Source organism: Taudactylus pleione, unplaced genomic scaffold (genome assembly GCF_031769625.1).
Source record: "Taudactylus pleione unplaced genomic scaffold, aTauple2 ptg001184l, whole genome shotgun sequence".
NCBI classification, from domain to species: Eukaryota; Metazoa; Chordata; class Amphibia; order Anura; family Myobatrachidae; genus Taudactylus; species Taudactylus pleione.
The window spans coordinates 40,001-55,727 of record NW_028285585.1 but is presented as its reverse complement, the minus strand read 5'-3'; the positions used below and the strand labels follow the sequence as shown (position 1 = coordinate 55,727).

Genomic DNA, 15,727 nt, shown 5'->3' with positions numbered 1-15,727 from the left:
ATAACATTCTTTTCTATTACATTTTACATTACATTTTTTCAACTTATCAATGAATTTACTTGAGTTAAGAAGTAATAGCGGTATAAATTTAATGCTTTTGGGCACCTACAGCCAAACCACACTGGACATGCCCAATCTCGTCTGATCTTGGAAACTATGCAGTGTTGGGCCTGGTTAGTACTTGGATGGGAGACCACCTGGGAATACCAGGTGCTGTAGGTAATTTTATACTGCCATAACATTCTTTTCTATTACATTTTACATTTAATTTTTTCAACTTATCAATGAATTTACTTGAGTTAAGAAGTAAAAGAGGTCTAAAGTTAATGGTTTTGAGCACCTACAGCCAAACCACACTGGACATGCCCAATCTCGTCTGATCTTGGAAGCTATGCAGTGTTGGGCCTGGTTAGTACTTGGATGGGAGACCACCTGGGAATACCAGGTGCTGTAGGTATTTTTATACTGCCATAACATTCTTTTCTATTACATTTTACATTTCATTTTTCAACTTATCATTGAATTTACTTGAGTTAAGAAGTAAAAGAGGTCTAAAGTTAATGTTTTTGAGCACCTACAGCCAAACCACACTGGACATGCCCAATCTCGTCTGAACTTGGAAGCTATGCAGTGTTGGGTGTGGTTAGTATTTGAATGGGAGACCACCAGGGATTACCACGTGCTGTAGGTAATTTTATACTGCCATAACATTCTTTTCTATTACATTTTAAATTTAATTTTTTCAACTTATCAATGAATTTACTTGAGTTAAGAAGTAATAGAGGTCTAAAGTTAATGTTTTTGAGCACCTACAGCCAAACCACACTGGACATGCCCAATCTCGTCTGATCTTGGAAGCTATGCAGTGTTGGGCCTGGTTAGTACTTGGATGGGAGACCACCTGGGAATACCAGGTGCTGTAGGTCATTTTATGCAGCCATAACTTTCTTTTCTATTACATTTTACATTTAATTTTTTCAACTTATTAATGAATTTACTTGAGTTAAGAAGTAAAAGAGGTCTAAAGTTAATGTTTTTGAGCACCTACAGCCAAACCACACTGGACATGCCCAATCTCGTCTGATCTTGGAAGCTATGCAGTGTTGGACATGTTTAGTACTTGGATAGGAGACCACCTAGGAATCCCAGGTGCTGTAGGTAATTTTATACTGCCATAACTTCTTTTCTATTACATTTTAAATTTAATTTTTTCAACTTATCATTGAATTTACTTGAGTTAAGAAGTAAAAGAGGTCTAAAGTTAATGGTTTTGAGCACCTACAGCCAATCCACACTGGACTTGCCCCATCTCGTCTTATCTTGGTAGCTATGCAGTGTTGGGCATGGGCAGTACTTGGATGGGAGACCACCTGGGAAAACCAGCTGCAGTAGGTAATTTTGTACTGCCATAACATTCTTTTCTATTACATTTTACATTTAATTTTTTCAACTTATCAATGAATTTACTTGAGTTAAGAAGTAATAGAGGTCTAAAGTTAATGTTTTTGAGCACCTACAGCCAAACCACACTGGACATGCCCAATCTCGTCTGATCTTGGAAGCTATGCAGTGTTGGACATGTTTAGTACTTGGATAGGAGACCACCTAGGAATCCCAGGTGCTGTAGGTAATTTTATACTGCCATAACTTCTTTTCTATTACATTTTAAATTTAATTTTTTCAACTTATCATTGAATTTACTTGAGTTAAGAAGTAAAAGAGGTCTAAAGTTAATGGTTTTGAGCACCTACAGCCAATCCACACTGGACTTGCCCCATCTCGTCTTATCTTGGTAGCTATGCAGTGTTGGGCATGGTCAGTACTTGGATGGGAGACCACCTGGGAAAACCAGCTGCAGTAGGTAATTTTGTACTGCCATAACATTCTTTTCTATTACATTTTACATTTAATTTTTTCAACTTATCAATGAATTTACTTGAGTTAAGAAGTAATAGAGGTCTAAAGTTAATGTTTTTGAGCACCTACAGCCAAACCACACTGGACATGCCCAATCTCGTCTGATCTTGGAAGCTATGCAGTGTTGGGACTGGTTTGTACTTGGATGGGAGACTACCTAGGAATCCCAGGTTCTGTAGGTAATTTTATACTGCCATAACATTCTTTTCTATTACATTTTACATTTAATTTTTTCAACTTATCAATGAATTTACTTGAGTAAAGAAGTAAAAGAGGTCTAAAGTTAATATTTTTGAGCACCTACAGCCAAACCGCAGTGGACATGCCCAATCTTGTCTGATCTTGGAAGCTATGCAGTGTTGGGCCTGGTTAGTACTTGGATGGGAGACCACCTAGGAATCCCAGGTGCTGTAGGTAATTTTATACTGCCATAACAGTCTATTACATTTTACATTTAATTTTTTCAACTTATCAATGAATTTACTTGAGTAAAGAAGTAAAAGAGGTCTAAAGTTAATGTCTTTGAGCACCTACAGCCAAACCACACTTGACATGCCCAATCTCGTCTGATATTGGAAGCTATGTAGTGTTGGGCCTGGATAGTACTTGGATGGGAGACCACCTAGGAATCCCTGGTGCTGTAGGTAATTTTATATAGCCATAACATTCTTTTCTATTACATTTTACATTAAATTTTTTCAACTTATCAATTAATTTACTTGAGTTAAGAAGTAAAAGAGGTCTAAATTTAATGTTTTTGAGCGCCTATAGCCAAACCACACTGGACATGCCCAATCTCATCTGATCTTGGAAGTTATGCAGTGTTGGGCCTGGTTAGTACTTGAATGGGAGACCACCTGGGAATATCAGGTGCTGTAGGTAATGTTAAACTGCCATAACATTCTTTTCTATTAAATTTTACATTTAATTTTTTCAACTTATCAATGAATTTACTTGAGTTAAGAAGTAAAAGATGTCTAAAGTTAATGTTTTTGAGCACCTACAGTCAAACCACACTGGGCATGCCCAATCTCGTCTGATCTTGGAAGCTATGCAGTGTTTGGCCTGGTTTGTACTTGGATGGGAGACCTCCTGGTAATACCAGGTGCTGTAGGTAATTTTATACTGCCATAACTTTCTTTTCTATTACATTTTACATTTAATTTTTTCAACTTATCATTGAATTTACTTGAGTTAAGAAGTAATAGCGGTATAAATTTAATGCTTTTGGGCACCTACAGCCAAACCACACTGGACATGCCCAATCTCGTCTGATCTTGGAAGCTATGCAGTGTTGGGCCTGGTTAGTACTTGGATGGGAGACCACCTGGGAATACCAGGTGCTGTAGATAATTTTATACTCCCATAACATTCTTTTCTATTACATTTTACATTTCATTTTTCAACTTATCATTGAATTTACTTGAGTTTAGAAGTAAAAGAGGTCTAAAGTTAATGTTTTTGAGCACCTACAGCCAAACCACACTGGACATGCCCAATCTCGTCTGAACTTGGAAGCTATGCAGTGTTGGACCTGTTTAGTACTTGGATAGGAGACCACCTAGGAATCCCAGGTCCTGTAGGTAATTTTATACTGCCATAACATTCTTTTCTATTACATTTTACATTTAATTTTTCAACTTATCATTGAATAAACTTGAGTTAAGAAGTAAAAGAGGTCTAAAGTTAATACTTTTGAGCACCTACAGCCAATCCACACTGGACATGCCCCATCTCGTCTTATCTTGGTAGCTATGCAGTGTTGGGCATGGTCAGTACTTGGATGGGAGACCACCTGGGAAAACCAGCTGCAGTACGTAATTTTATACTGCCATAACATTCTTTTCTATTACATTTTACATTTAATTTTTTCAACTTATCAATGAATTTACTTGAGTTAAGAAGTAATAGAGGTCTAAAGTTAATGTTTTTGAGCACCTACAGCCAAACCACACTGGACATGCCCAATCTCGTCTGATCTTGGAAGCTATGCAGTGTTGGACCTGTTTAGTACTTGGATAGGAGACCACCTAGGAATCCCAGGTGCTGTAGGTAATTTTATACTGCCATAACATTCTTTTCTATTACATTTTAAATTTAATTTTTTCATCTTATCAATGAATTTACTTGAGTTAAGAAGTAATTGAGGTCTAAAGTTAATGTTTTTGAGCACCTACAGCCAAACCACACTGGACATGCCCAATCTCGTCTGATCTTGGAAGCTATGCAGTGTTGGGCCTGGTTAGTACTTGGATGGGAGACCACCTGGGAATACCAGGTGCTGTAGGTAATTTTATACTGCCATAACATTCTTTTCTATTACATTTTACATTTAATTTTTTCAACTTATCAATGAATTTACTTGAGTTAAGAAGTAATAGAGGTCTAAAGTTAATGCTTTTGCGCACCTACAGCCACACCACACTGGACATGCCCAATCTTGTCTGATCTTGGAAGCTATGCAGTGTTGGGCCTGGTTAGTACTTGGATGGGAGACCACCTGGGAATACCAGGAGCTGTAGGTAATTTTATACTGCCATAACATTCTTTTCTATTATATTTTACATTTAATTTTACAACTTATCATTGGATTTACTTGAGTTAAGAAGTAAAAGAGGTCTAAAGTTAATGTTTTTGCGCACCTACAGCCAAACCACACTGGACATGCCCAATCTCGTCTGATCTTGGAAGCTATACAGTGTTGGGCCTGTTTAGTACTTGGATGGGAGACCACCTGGGAATACCAGGAGCTGTAGGTAATTTTATACTGCCATAACATTCTTTTCTATTACATTTTACATTTCATTTTTTCAACTTATCAATAAATTTACTTGAGTTAAGAAGTAATAGCGGTATAAATTTAATGCTTTTGGGCACCTACAGCCAAACCACACTGGACATGCCCAATCTCATCTGATCTTGGAAACTATGCGGTGTTGGGCCTGGTTAGTACTTGGATGGGAGACCACCTGGGAATACCAGGTGCTGTAGTTAATTTTATACTGCCATAACATTCTTTTCTATTACATTTTACATTTAATTTTTTCAACTTATCAATGAATTTACTTGAGTTAAGAAGTAAAAGAGGTCTAAAGTTAATGGTTTTGAGCACCTACAGCCAATCCACACTGGACATGCCCAATCTCGTCTGATCTTGGAAGCTATGCAGTGTTGGGACTGGTTTGTACTTGGATGGGAGACTACCTAGGAATCCCAGGTTCTGTACGTAATTTTATACTGCCATAACATTCTTTTCTATTACATTTTACATTTAATTTTTTCAACTTATCAATGAATTTACTTGAGTAAAGAAGTAAAAGAGGTCTAAAGTTAATGTTTTTGAGCACCTACAGCCAAACCACAGTGGACATGCCCAATCTCGTGTGATCTTGGAAGCTATGCAGTGTTGGGCCTGGTTAGTACTTGGATGGGAGACCACCTAGGAATCCCAGGTGCTGTAGGTAATTTTATACTGCAATAACAGTCTATTACATTTTACATTACATTTTTTCAACTTATCAATGAATTTACTTGAGTAAAGAAGTAAAAGAGGTCTAAAGTTAATGTCTTTGAGCACCTACAGCCAAACCACACTGGACATGCCCAATCTCGTCTGATAAAGGAAGCGATGCAGTGTTGGGCCTGGATGGTACTTGGATGGGAGACCACCTAGGAATCCCTAGTGCTGTAGGTAATTTTATATAGCCATAACATTCTTTTCTATTACATTTTACATTACATTTTTTCAACTTATCAATGAATTTACTTGAGTTAAGAAGTAATAGCGGTATAAATTTAATGCTTTTGGGCACCTACAGCCAAACCACACTGGACATGCCCAATCTCGTCTGATCTTGGAAACTATGCAGTGTTGGGCCTGGTTAGTACTTGGATGGGAGACCACCTGGGAATACCAGGTGCTGTAGGTAATTTTATACTGCCATAACATTCTTTTCTATTACATTTTACATTTAATTTTTTCAACTTATCAATGAATTTACTTGAGTTAAGAAGTAAAAGAGGTCTAAAGTTAATGGTTTTGAGCACCTACAGCCAAACCACACTGGACATGCCCAATCTCGTCTGATCTTGGAAGCTATGCAGTGTTGGGCCTGGTTAGTACTTGGATGGGAGACCACCTGGGAATACCAGGTGCTGTAGGTAATTTTATACTGCCATAACATTCTTTTCTATTACATTTTACATTTCATTTTTCAACTTATCATTGAATTTACTTGAGTTAAGAAGTAAAAGAGGTCTAAAGTTAATGTTTTTGAGCACCTACAGCCAAACCACACTGGACATGCCCAATCTCGTCTGAACTTGGAAGCTATGCAGTGTTGGGTGTGGTTAGTATTTGAATGGGAGACCACCAGGGATTACCACGTGCTGTAGGTAATTTTATACTGCCATAACATTCTTTTCTATTACATTTTAAATTTAATTTTTTCAACTTATCAATGAATTTACTTGAGTTAAGAAGTAATAGAGGTCTAAAGTTAATGTTTTTGAGCACCTACAGCCAAACCACACTGGACATGCCCAATCTCGTCTGATCTTGGAAGCTATGCAGTGTTGGGCCTGGTTAGTACTTGGATGGGAGACCACCTGGGAATACCAGGTGCTGTAGGTCATTTTATGCAGCCATAACTTTCTTTTCTATTACATTTTACATTTAATTTTTTCAACTTATTAATGAATTTACTTGAGTTAAGAAGTAAAAGAGGTCTAAAGTTAATGTTTTTGAGCACCTACAGCCAAACCACACTGGACATGCCCAATCTCGTCTGATCTTGGAAGCTATGCAGTGTTGGACATGTTTAGTACTTGGATAGGAGACCACCTAGGAATCCCAGGTGCTGTAGGTAATTTTATACTGCCATAACTTCTTTTCTATTACATTTTAAATTTAATTTTTTCAACTTATCATTGAATTTACTTGAGTTAAGAAGTAAAAGAGGTCTAAAGTTAATGGTTTTGAGCACCTACAGCCAATCCACACTGGACTTGCCCCATCTCGTCTTATCTTGGTAGCTATGCAGTGTTGGGCATGGGCAGTACTTGGATGGGAGACCACCTGGGAAAACCAGCTGCAGTAGGTAATTTTGTACTGCCATAACATTCTTTTCTATTACATTTTACATTTAATTTTTTCAACTTATCAATGAATTTACTTGAGTTAAGAAGTAATAGAGGTCTAAAGTTAATGTTTTTGAGCACCTACAGCCAAACCACACTGGACATGCCCAATCTCGTCTGATCTTGGAAGCTATGCAGTGTTGGACATGTTTAGTACTTGGATAGGAGACCACCTAGGAATCCCAGGTGCTGTAGGTAATTTTATACTGCCATAACTTCTTTTCTATTACATTTTAAATTTAATTTTTTCAACTTATCATTGAATTTACTTGAGTTAAGAAGTAAAAGAGGTCTAAAGTTAATGGTTTTGAGCACCTACAGCCAATCCACACTGGACTTGCCCCATCTCGTCTTATCTTGGTAGCTATGCAGTGTTGGGCATGGTCAGTACTTGGATGGGAGACCACCTGGGAAAACCAGCTGCAGTAGGTAATTTTGTACTGCCATAACATTCTTTTCTATTACATTTTACATTTAATTTTTTCAACTTATCAATGAATTTACTTGAGTTAAGAAGTAATAGAGGTCTAAAGTTAATGTTTTTGAGCACCTACAGCCAAACCACACTGGACATGCCCAATCTCGTCTGATCTTGGAAGCTATGCAGTGTTGGGACTGGTTTGTACTTGGATGGGAGACTACCTAGGAATCCCAGGTTCTGTAGGTAATTTTATACTGCCATAACATTCTTTTCTATTACATTTTACATTTAATTTTTTCAACTTATCAATGAATTTACTTGAGTAAAGAAGTAAAAGAGGTCTAAAGTTAATATTTTTGAGCACCTACAGCCAAACCGCAGTGGACATGCCCAATCTTGTCTGATCTTGGAAGCTATGCAGTGTTGGGCCTGGTTAGTACTTGGATGGGAGACCACCTAGGAATCCCAGGTGCTGTAGGTAATTTTATACTGCCATAACAGTCTATTACATTTTACATTTAATTTTTTCAACTTATCAATGAATTTACTTGAGTAAAGAAGTAAAAGAGGTCTAAAGTTAATGTCTTTGAGCACCTACAGCCAAACCACACTTGACATGCCCAATCTCGTCTGATATTGGAAGCTATGTAGTGTTGGGCCTGGATAGTACTTGGATGGGAGACCACCTAGGAATCCCTGGTGCTGTAGGTAATTTTATATAGCCATAACATTCTTTTCTATTACATTTTACATTACATTTTTTCAACTTATCAATTAATTTACTTGAGTTAAGAAGTAAAAGAGGTCTAAATTTAATGTTTTTGAGCGCCTATAGCCAAACCACACTGGACATGCCCAATCTCATCTGATCTTGGAAGTTATGCAGTGTTGGGCCTGGTTAGTACTTGAATGGGAGACCACCTGGGAATATCAGGTGCTGTAGGTAATGTTAAACTGCCATAACATTCTTTTCTATTAAATTTTACATTTAATTTTTTCAACTTATCAATGAATTTACTTGAGTTAAGAAGTAAAAGATGTCTAAAGTTAATGTTTTTGAGCACCTACAGTCAAACCACACTGGGCATGCCCAATCTCGTCTGATCTTGGAAGCTATGCAGTGTTTGGCCTGGTTTGTACTTGGATGGGAGACCTCCTGGTAATACCAGGTGCTGTAGGTAATTTTATACTGCCATAACTTTCTTTTCTATTACATTTTACATTTAATTTTTTCAACTTATCATTGAATTTACTTGAGTTAAGAAGTAATAGCGGTATAAATTTAATGCTTTTGGGCACCTACAGCCAAACCACACTGGACATGCCCAATCTCGTCTGATCTTGGAAGCTATGCAGTGTTGGGCCTGGTTAGTACTTGGATGGGAGACCACCTGGGAATACCAGGTGCTGTAGGTAATTTTATACTCCCATAACATTCTTTTCTATTACATTTTACATTTCATTTTTCAACTTATCATTGAATTTACTTGAGTTTAGAAGTAAAAGAGGTCTAAAGTTAATGTTTTTGAGCACCTACAGCCAAACCACACTGGACATGCCCAATCTCGTCTGAACTTGGAAGCTATGCAGTGTTGGACCTGTTTAGTACTTGGATAGGAGACCACCTAGGAATCCCAGGTCCTGTAGGTAATTTTATACTGCCATAACATTCTTTTCTATTACATTTTACATTTAATTTTTCAACTTATCATTGAATAAACTTGAGTTAAGAAGTAAAAGAGGTCTAAAGTTAATACTTTTGAGCACCTACAGCCAATCCACACTGGACATGCCCCATCTCGTCTTATCTTGGTAGCTATGCAGTGTTGGGCATGGTCAGTACTTGGATGGGAGACCACCTGGGAAAACCAGCTGCAGTACGTAATTTTATACTGCCATAACATTCTTTTCTATTACATTTTACATTTAATTTTTTCAACTTATCAATGAATTTACTTGAGTTAAGAAGTAATAGAGGTCTAAAGTTAATGTTTTTGAGCACCTACAGCCAAACCACACTGGACATGCCCAATCTCGTCTGATCTTGGAAGCTATGCAGTGTTGGACCTGTTTAGTACTTGGATAGGAGACCACCTAGGAATCCCAGGTGCTGTAGGTAATTTTATACTGCCATAACATTCTTTTCTATTACATTTTAAATTTAATTTTTTCAACTTATCAATGAATTTACTTGAGTTAAGAAGTAATTGAGGTCTAAAGTTAATGTTTTTGAGCACCTACAGCCAAACCACGCTGGACATGCCCAATCTCGTCTGATCTTGGAAGCTATGCAGTGTTGGGCCTGGTTAGTACTTGGATGGGAGACCACCTGGGAATACCAGGAGCTGTAGGTAATTTTATACTGCCATAACATTCTTTTCAATTACATTTTACATTTAATTTTTCAACTTATCATTGAATTTACTTGTGTTAAGAAGTAAAAGCGGTCTAAATTTAACACTTTTGAGCACCAACATCCAAACCACAGTGGACATGCCCAATCTCGTCTGATCTTGGAAGCTATGCAGTGTTGGGCCTGGTTAGTACTTGGATGGGAGACCACCTGGGATTACCAGGTGCTGTAGGTAATTTTATACTGCCATAACATTCTTTTCTATTACATTTTACATTTCATTTTTCAACTTATCATTGAATTTACTTGAGTTAAGATGTAAAAGAGGTCTAAAGTTAATGTTTTTGAGCACCTACAGCCAAACCACACTGGACATGCCCAATCTCGTCTGAACTTGGAAGCTATGCAGTGTTGGGCCTGGTTAGTACTTGGATGGGAGACCACCTGGGATTACCAGGTGCTGTAGGTAATTTTATAGTGCCTAAACATTCTTTTCTATTACATTTTAAATTTAATTTTTTCAACTTATCAATGAATTTACTTGAGTTAAGAAGTAATAGAGGTCTAAAGTTAATGTTTTTGAGCACCTACAGCCAAACCACACTGGACATGCCCAATCTCGTCTGATCTTGGAAGCTATGCAGTGTTGGGCCTGGTTAGTACTTGGATGGGAGACCACCTGGGAATACCAGGTGCTGTAGGTAATTTTATGCAGCCATAACATTCTTTTCTATTACATTTTACATTTAATTTTTCAACTTTTCAATGAATTTACTTGAGTTAAGAAGTAAAAGAGGTCTAAAGTTAATGTTTTTGAGCACCTACAGCCAAACCACACTGGACATGCCCAATCTCGTCTGATCTTGGAAGCTATGCAATGTTGGGCCTGGTTAGTACTTGGATGGGAGACCACCTAGGAATCCCAGGTGCTGTAGGTAATTTTATACTGCCATAACAGTCTTTTCTATTACATTTTACATTTAATTTTTTCAACTTATCAATGAATTTACTTGAGTTAAGAAGTAAAAGATGTCTAAAGTTAAGGCTTTTAGCACCTATAGCCAAACCACACTGGACATGCCCAATCTCGTCTGATCTTGGAAGCTATGCAGTGTTGGGCCTGGTTAGTACTTGGCTGGGAGACCACCTGGGAATACCTGGTGCTGTAGGTAATTTTATATAGCCATAACATTCTTTTCTATTACATTTCACATTACATTTTTTCAACTTAGCAATGAATTTACTTGAGTTAAGAAGTAAAAGACGTCTAAAGTTAATATTTTTCAGCACCTATAGCCAAACCACACTGGACATGGCCAATGTCGTTTGATATTGGAAGCTATGCAGTGTTGGGCATGGTCAGTACTTGGATGGGAGACCACCTGGGAATACCAGGTGCTGTAGGTAATTTTATACTGCCATAACATTCTTTTCTATTACATTTTACATGTAATTTTTTCAACTTATCAATGAATTTACTTGAGTAAAGAAGTAAAAGAGGTCTAAAGTTAATGTCTTTGAGCACCTACAGCCAAACCACACTTGACATGCCCAATCTCGTCTGATATTGGAAGCTATGCAGTGTTGGGCCTGGATAGTACTTGGATGGGAGACCACCTAGGAATCCCTGGTGCTGTAGGTAATTTTATATAGCCATAACATTCTTTTCTATTACATTTTACATTACATTTTTTCAACTTATCAATTAATTTACTTGAGTTAAGAAGTAAAAGAGGTCTAAATTTAATGTTTTTGAGCCCCTATTGCCAAACCACACTGGACATGCCCAATCTCGTCTGATCTTGGAAGTTATGCAGTGTTGGGCCTGGTTAGTACTTGAATGGGAGACCACCTGGGAATATCAGGTGCTGTAGGTAATTTTATACTGCCATAACATTCTTTTCTATTAAATTTTACATTTAATTTTTTCAACTTATCAATGAATTTACTTGAGTTAAGAAGTAAAAGATGTCTAAAGTTAATGTTTTTGAGCACCTACAGTCAAACCACACTGGACATGCCCAATCTCGTCTGATCTTGGAAGCTATGCAGTGTTTGGCCTGGTTTGTACTTGGATGGGAGACCACCTGGGAATACCAGGTGCTGTAGGTAATTTTATACTGCCATAACATTCTTTTCTAGAACATTTTACATTTAATTTTTTCAACTTATCATTGAATTTACTTGAGTTAAGAAGTAAAATAGGTCTAAAGTTAATGTTTTTGAGCACCTACAGCCAAACCACACTGGACATGCCCAATCTTGTCTGATCTTGGAAGTTATGCAGTGTTGGGCCTGGTTAGTACTTGGATGGGAGACCACCTGGGAATACCAGGAGCTGTAGGTAATTTTATACTGCCATAACATTCTTTTCTATTATATTTTACATTTAATTTTACAACTTATCATTGAATTTACTTGAGTTAAGAAGTAAAAGAGGTCTAAAGTTAATGTTTTTGAGCACCTACAGCCAAACCACACTGAACATGCCCAATCTCGTCTGATCTTGGAAGCTATGCAGTGTTGGGCCTGGTTAGTACTTGGATGGGAGATCTCCTGGTAATACCAGGTGCTGTAGGTAATTTTATACTGCCATAACTTTCTTTTCTATTACATTTTACATTTAATTTTTTCAACTTATCATTGAATTTACTTGAGTTAAGAAGTAATAGCGGTATAAATTTAATGCTTTTGGGAACCTACAGCCAAACCACACTGGACATGCCCAATCTCGTCTGATCTTGGAAGCTATGCAGTGTTGGGCCTGGTTAGTACTTGGATGGGAGACCACCTGGGAATACCAGGTGCTGTAGGTAATTTTATACTCCCATAACATTCTTTTCTATTACATTTTACATTTCATTTTTCAACTTATCATTGAATTTACTTGAGTTAAGAAGTAAAAGAGGTCTAAAGTTAATGTTTTTGAGCACCTACAGCCAAACCACACTGGACATGCCCAATCTCATCTGAACTTGGAAGCTATGCAGTGTTGGTCCTGTTTAGTACTTGGATAGGAGACCACCTAGGAATCCCAGGTCCTGTAGGTAATTTTATACTGCCATAACATTCTTTTCTATTACATTTTAAATTTAATTTTTTCAACTTATCAATGAATTTACTTGAGTTAAGAAGTAATAGAGGTCTAAAGTTAATGTTTTTGAGCACCTACAGCCAAACCACACTGGACATGCCCAATCTCGTCTGACCTTGGAAGCTATGCAGTGTTGGGCCTGGTTAGTACTTGGATGGGAGACCTCCTGGGAATACCAGGAGTGGTAGGTAATTTTATACTGCCATAACATTCTTTTCTATTACATTTTATATTTAATTTTTCAACTTATCATTGAATTTACTTGAGTTAAGAAGTAAAAGAGGTCTAAAGTTAATACTTTTGAGCACCTACAGCCAATCCACACTGGACATGCCCCATCTCGTCTTATCTTGGTAGCTATGCAGTGTTGGGCATGGTCAGTACTTGGATGGGAGACCACCTGGGAAAACCAGCTGCAGTAGGTAATTTTATACTGCCATAACATTCTTTTCTATTACATTTTACATTTAATTTTTTCAACTTATCAATGAATTTACTTGAGTTAAGAAGTAATAGAGGTCTAAAGTTAATGTTTTTGAGCACCTACAGCCAAACCACACTGGACATGCCCAATCTCGTCTGATCTTGGAAGCTATGCAGTGTTGGACCTGTTTAGTACTTGGATAGGAGACCACCTAGGAATCCCACGTGCTGTAGGTATTTTATACTGCCTTAACATTCTTTTCTATTACATTTCAAATTTAATTTTTTCAACTTATCAATGAATTTACTTGAGTTAAGAAGTAATTGAGGTCTAAAGTTAATGTTTTTGAGCACCTACAGCCAAACCACACTGGACATGCCCAATCTCGTCTGATCTTGGAAACTATGCAGTGTTGGGCCTGGTTAGTACTTGGATGGGAGACCACCTGGGAATACCAGGTGCTGTAGGTAATTTTATACTGCCATAACATTCTTTTCTATTACATTTTACATATAATTTTTTCAACTTATCAATGAATTTACTTGAGTTAAGAAGTAAAAGATGTCTAAAGTTAAGACTTTTAGCACCTACAGCCAAACCACACTGGACATGCCCAATCTCGTCTGATTTTGGAAGCTATGCAGTGTTGGGCCTGGTTAGTACTTGGATGGGAGACCACCTGGGAATACCAGGTGCTGTAGGTAATTTTATATAGCCATAACATTCTTTTCTATAACATTTTACATTTCATTTTTTCAACTTAGCAATGAATTTCCTTGAGTTAAGAATTAAAAGAGGTCTAATGTTAATATTTTTCAGCACCTATAGCCAAACCACACTGGACATGGCCAATGTCGTTTGATCTTGGAAGCTATGCAGTGTTGGGAATGGTCAGAACTTGGATGGGTGACCACCTGGGAAAACCAGGGGCAGTAGGTAATTTTATACTGCCATAACATTCTTTTCTATTACATTTTACATTTAATTTTTTCAACTTATCAATGAATTTACTTGAGTAAAGAAGTAATAGAGGTCTAAAGTTAATGTTTTTGACCACCTACAGCCAATCCACACTGGACATTCCGAATCTCGTCTTATCTTGGAAGCTGTGCAGTGTTGGGCCTGGTCAGTACTTGGATGGGAGACCACCTGGGAAAACCAGGTGCAGTAGGTAATTTTATACTGCCATAACATTCTTTTCTATTACATTTTACATTTAATTTTTTCAACTTATCAATGAATTTACTTGAGTTAAGAAGTAATACAGGTCTAAAGTTAATGTTTTTGAGCACCTACAGCCAAACCACACTAGACATGCCCAATCTCATCTGATCTTGGAAGCTATGCAGTGTTGGCACTGGTTTGTACTTGGATGGGAGACTACCTAGGAATCCCAGGTTCTGTAGGTAATTTTATACTGCCATAACATTCTTTTCTATTAAATTTTACATTTAATTTTTTCAACTTATCAATGAATTTACTTGAGTAAAGAAGTAAAAGAGGTCTAAAGTTAATGTTTTTGAGCACCTACAGCCAAACCGCACTGGACATGCCCAATCTCATCTGATCTTGGAAGCTATGCAGTGTTGGGCCTGGTTAGTACTTGGATGGGAGACCACCTGGGAATACCAGGAGCTGTAGGTAATTTTATACTGCCATAACATTCTTTTCTATTACATTTTACATTTAATTTTTCAACTTATCATTGAATTTACTTGAGTTAAGAAGTAAAAGAGGTCTAAAGTTAAAACTTTTGAGCACCTACAGCCAATCCACACTGGACATGCCCCATCTCGTCTTATCTTGGTAGCTATGCAGTGTTGGGCATGGTCAGTACTTGGATGGGAGACCACCTGGGAATACCAGGTGCTGTAGGGAATTTTAGACAACCAAAACATTCTTTTCTATTACATTTTACATTTCATTCTTTCAACTTATCAATGAATTTACTTGAGTTAAGAAGTAAAAGAGGTCTAAAGTTAATGTTTTTGAGCACCTACAGCCAAACCACACTGGACATGCCCAATCTCGTCTGATCTTGGAAGCTATGCAGTGTTGGGCCTGGTTAGTACTTGGATGGGAGACCACCTGGGAATACCAGGTGCTGTAGGTAATTTTATACTGCCATAACATTCTTTTCTATTACATTTTACATTTCATTTTTCAACTTATCATTGAATTTACTTCAGTTAAGAAGTAAAAGAGGTCTAAAGTTAATGTTTTTGAGCACCTACAGCCAAACCACACTGGACATGCCCAATCTCGTCTGAACTTGGAAGCTCTGCAGTGTTGGGCCTGGTTAGTACTTGGATGGGAGACCACATGGGATTACCAGGTGCTGTAGGTAATTTTATAGTGCCATAACATTCTTTTCTATTA

At 37.4% G+C, this 15,727-nt stretch overlaps 13 non-coding genes and 41 pseudogenes across 13 annotated transcripts; all 54 read left to right on the top strand.

Moving 5' to 3' along the window:
• The first annotated feature begins 103 nt into the window (after window positions 1-103).
• LOC148451280 (5S ribosomal RNA) lies at window positions 104-222 on the top strand. The gene has a single exon (XR_015875170.1). It is a non-coding gene; the product is annotated as a 5S ribosomal RNA (ribosomal RNA).
• A 116-nt stretch (window positions 223-338) lies between these two features.
• On the top strand, window positions 339-457 carry LOC148451279 (5S ribosomal RNA). Its single transcript, XR_015874965.1, has one exon. It is a non-coding gene; the product is annotated as a 5S ribosomal RNA (ribosomal RNA).
• A 115-nt stretch (window positions 458-572) lies between these two features.
• LOC148451278 (5S ribosomal RNA) lies at window positions 573-691 on the top strand (annotated as a pseudogene).
• A 116-nt stretch (window positions 692-807) lies between these two features.
• On the top strand, window positions 808-926 carry LOC148451277 (5S ribosomal RNA). Its single transcript, XR_015875161.1, has one exon. It is a non-coding gene; the product is annotated as a 5S ribosomal RNA (ribosomal RNA).
• A 116-nt stretch (window positions 927-1,042) lies between these two features.
• On the top strand, window positions 1,043-1,161 carry LOC148451276 (5S ribosomal RNA; annotated as a pseudogene).
• Window positions 1,162-1,511: 350 nt separating this feature from the next.
• Window positions 1,512-1,630, top strand: LOC148451275 (5S ribosomal RNA; annotated as a pseudogene).
• A 350-nt stretch (window positions 1,631-1,980) lies between these two features.
• LOC148451274 (5S ribosomal RNA) lies at window positions 1,981-2,099 on the top strand (annotated as a pseudogene).
• Window positions 2,100-2,215: 116 nt separating this feature from the next.
• Window positions 2,216-2,334, top strand: LOC148451273 (5S ribosomal RNA; annotated as a pseudogene).
• A 111-nt stretch (window positions 2,335-2,445) lies between these two features.
• LOC148451272 (5S ribosomal RNA) lies at window positions 2,446-2,564 on the top strand (annotated as a pseudogene).
• Window positions 2,565-2,680: 116 nt separating this feature from the next.
• LOC148451271 (5S ribosomal RNA) lies at window positions 2,681-2,799 on the top strand (annotated as a pseudogene).
• Window positions 2,800-2,915: 116 nt separating this feature from the next.
• LOC148451270 (5S ribosomal RNA) lies at window positions 2,916-3,034 on the top strand (annotated as a pseudogene).
• Window positions 3,035-3,150: 116 nt separating this feature from the next.
• On the top strand, window positions 3,151-3,269 carry LOC148451269 (5S ribosomal RNA; annotated as a pseudogene).
• Window positions 3,270-3,384: 115 nt separating this feature from the next.
• LOC148451268 (5S ribosomal RNA) lies at window positions 3,385-3,503 on the top strand (annotated as a pseudogene).
• A 350-nt stretch (window positions 3,504-3,853) lies between these two features.
• Window positions 3,854-3,972, top strand: LOC148451267 (5S ribosomal RNA; annotated as a pseudogene).
• A 116-nt stretch (window positions 3,973-4,088) lies between these two features.
• On the top strand, window positions 4,089-4,207 carry LOC148451266 (5S ribosomal RNA). The gene has a single exon (XR_015874964.1). It is a non-coding gene; the product is annotated as a 5S ribosomal RNA (ribosomal RNA).
• A 116-nt stretch (window positions 4,208-4,323) lies between these two features.
• LOC148451265 (5S ribosomal RNA) lies at window positions 4,324-4,442 on the top strand (annotated as a pseudogene).
• A 115-nt stretch (window positions 4,443-4,557) lies between these two features.
• Window positions 4,558-4,676, top strand: LOC148451264 (5S ribosomal RNA; annotated as a pseudogene).
• A 116-nt stretch (window positions 4,677-4,792) lies between these two features.
• On the top strand, window positions 4,793-4,911 carry LOC148451263 (5S ribosomal RNA; annotated as a pseudogene).
• A 351-nt stretch (window positions 4,912-5,262) lies between these two features.
• Window positions 5,263-5,381, top strand: LOC148451262 (5S ribosomal RNA; annotated as a pseudogene).
• Window positions 5,382-5,727: 346 nt separating this feature from the next.
• On the top strand, window positions 5,728-5,846 carry LOC148451261 (5S ribosomal RNA). The gene has a single exon (XR_015875169.1). It is a non-coding gene; the product is annotated as a 5S ribosomal RNA (ribosomal RNA).
• Window positions 5,847-5,962: 116 nt separating this feature from the next.
• On the top strand, window positions 5,963-6,081 carry LOC148451260 (5S ribosomal RNA). The gene has a single exon (XR_015874962.1). It is a non-coding gene; the product is annotated as a 5S ribosomal RNA (ribosomal RNA).
• A 115-nt stretch (window positions 6,082-6,196) lies between these two features.
• LOC148451259 (5S ribosomal RNA) lies at window positions 6,197-6,315 on the top strand (annotated as a pseudogene).
• A 116-nt stretch (window positions 6,316-6,431) lies between these two features.
• On the top strand, window positions 6,432-6,550 carry LOC148451258 (5S ribosomal RNA). Its single transcript, XR_015875160.1, has one exon. It is a non-coding gene; the product is annotated as a 5S ribosomal RNA (ribosomal RNA).
• Window positions 6,551-6,666: 116 nt separating this feature from the next.
• LOC148451257 (5S ribosomal RNA) lies at window positions 6,667-6,785 on the top strand (annotated as a pseudogene).
• Window positions 6,786-7,135: 350 nt separating this feature from the next.
• LOC148451256 (5S ribosomal RNA) lies at window positions 7,136-7,254 on the top strand (annotated as a pseudogene).
• A 350-nt stretch (window positions 7,255-7,604) lies between these two features.
• On the top strand, window positions 7,605-7,723 carry LOC148451255 (5S ribosomal RNA; annotated as a pseudogene).
• Window positions 7,724-7,839: 116 nt separating this feature from the next.
• Window positions 7,840-7,958, top strand: LOC148451254 (5S ribosomal RNA; annotated as a pseudogene).
• Window positions 7,959-8,069: 111 nt separating this feature from the next.
• LOC148451253 (5S ribosomal RNA) lies at window positions 8,070-8,188 on the top strand (annotated as a pseudogene).
• A 116-nt stretch (window positions 8,189-8,304) lies between these two features.
• LOC148451252 (5S ribosomal RNA) lies at window positions 8,305-8,423 on the top strand (annotated as a pseudogene).
• A 116-nt stretch (window positions 8,424-8,539) lies between these two features.
• Window positions 8,540-8,658, top strand: LOC148451251 (5S ribosomal RNA; annotated as a pseudogene).
• A 116-nt stretch (window positions 8,659-8,774) lies between these two features.
• Window positions 8,775-8,893, top strand: LOC148451250 (5S ribosomal RNA). Its single transcript, XR_015874961.1, has one exon. It is a non-coding gene; the product is annotated as a 5S ribosomal RNA (ribosomal RNA).
• Window positions 8,894-9,008: 115 nt separating this feature from the next.
• On the top strand, window positions 9,009-9,127 carry LOC148451249 (5S ribosomal RNA; annotated as a pseudogene).
• A 350-nt stretch (window positions 9,128-9,477) lies between these two features.
• Window positions 9,478-9,596, top strand: LOC148451248 (5S ribosomal RNA; annotated as a pseudogene).
• A 116-nt stretch (window positions 9,597-9,712) lies between these two features.
• Window positions 9,713-9,831, top strand: LOC148451247 (5S ribosomal RNA; annotated as a pseudogene).
• A 115-nt stretch (window positions 9,832-9,946) lies between these two features.
• LOC148451246 (5S ribosomal RNA) lies at window positions 9,947-10,065 on the top strand (annotated as a pseudogene).
• Window positions 10,066-10,180: 115 nt separating this feature from the next.
• Window positions 10,181-10,299, top strand: LOC148451245 (5S ribosomal RNA; annotated as a pseudogene).
• A 116-nt stretch (window positions 10,300-10,415) lies between these two features.
• Window positions 10,416-10,534, top strand: LOC148451244 (5S ribosomal RNA). The gene has a single exon (XR_015874960.1). It is a non-coding gene; the product is annotated as a 5S ribosomal RNA (ribosomal RNA).
• A 115-nt stretch (window positions 10,535-10,649) lies between these two features.
• On the top strand, window positions 10,650-10,768 carry LOC148451243 (5S ribosomal RNA; annotated as a pseudogene).
• Window positions 10,769-10,883: 115 nt separating this feature from the next.
• Window positions 10,884-11,002, top strand: LOC148451242 (5S ribosomal RNA; annotated as a pseudogene).
• Window positions 11,003-11,118: 116 nt separating this feature from the next.
• LOC148451241 (5S ribosomal RNA) lies at window positions 11,119-11,237 on the top strand (annotated as a pseudogene).
• Window positions 11,238-11,353: 116 nt separating this feature from the next.
• Window positions 11,354-11,472, top strand: LOC148451240 (5S ribosomal RNA; annotated as a pseudogene).
• A 116-nt stretch (window positions 11,473-11,588) lies between these two features.
• Window positions 11,589-11,707, top strand: LOC148451239 (5S ribosomal RNA; annotated as a pseudogene).
• Window positions 11,708-11,823: 116 nt separating this feature from the next.
• LOC148451238 (5S ribosomal RNA) lies at window positions 11,824-11,942 on the top strand (annotated as a pseudogene).
• Window positions 11,943-12,058: 116 nt separating this feature from the next.
• On the top strand, window positions 12,059-12,177 carry LOC148451237 (5S ribosomal RNA; annotated as a pseudogene).
• A 115-nt stretch (window positions 12,178-12,292) lies between these two features.
• Window positions 12,293-12,411, top strand: LOC148451236 (5S ribosomal RNA; annotated as a pseudogene).
• A 116-nt stretch (window positions 12,412-12,527) lies between these two features.
• Window positions 12,528-12,646, top strand: LOC148451235 (5S ribosomal RNA). Its single transcript, XR_015874959.1, has one exon. It is a non-coding gene; the product is annotated as a 5S ribosomal RNA (ribosomal RNA).
• Window positions 12,647-12,761: 115 nt separating this feature from the next.
• LOC148451234 (5S ribosomal RNA) lies at window positions 12,762-12,880 on the top strand (annotated as a pseudogene).
• Window positions 12,881-12,996: 116 nt separating this feature from the next.
• Window positions 12,997-13,115, top strand: LOC148451233 (5S ribosomal RNA; annotated as a pseudogene).
• Window positions 13,116-13,465: 350 nt separating this feature from the next.
• Window positions 13,466-13,584, top strand: LOC148451232 (5S ribosomal RNA; annotated as a pseudogene).
• A 115-nt stretch (window positions 13,585-13,699) lies between these two features.
• Window positions 13,700-13,818, top strand: LOC148451231 (5S ribosomal RNA). Its single transcript, XR_015875168.1, has one exon. It is a non-coding gene; the product is annotated as a 5S ribosomal RNA (ribosomal RNA).
• A 115-nt stretch (window positions 13,819-13,933) lies between these two features.
• Window positions 13,934-14,052, top strand: LOC148451230 (5S ribosomal RNA; annotated as a pseudogene).
• Window positions 14,053-14,873: 821 nt separating this feature from the next.
• Window positions 14,874-14,992, top strand: LOC148451229 (5S ribosomal RNA). The gene has a single exon (XR_015875139.1). It is a non-coding gene; the product is annotated as a 5S ribosomal RNA (ribosomal RNA).
• A 350-nt stretch (window positions 14,993-15,342) lies between these two features.
• LOC148451228 (5S ribosomal RNA) lies at window positions 15,343-15,461 on the top strand. The gene has a single exon (XR_015874958.1). It is a non-coding gene; the product is annotated as a 5S ribosomal RNA (ribosomal RNA).
• Window positions 15,462-15,576: 115 nt separating this feature from the next.
• On the top strand, window positions 15,577-15,695 carry LOC148451227 (5S ribosomal RNA; annotated as a pseudogene).
• The last annotated feature ends 32 nt before the right edge of the window (window positions 15,696-15,727 follow it).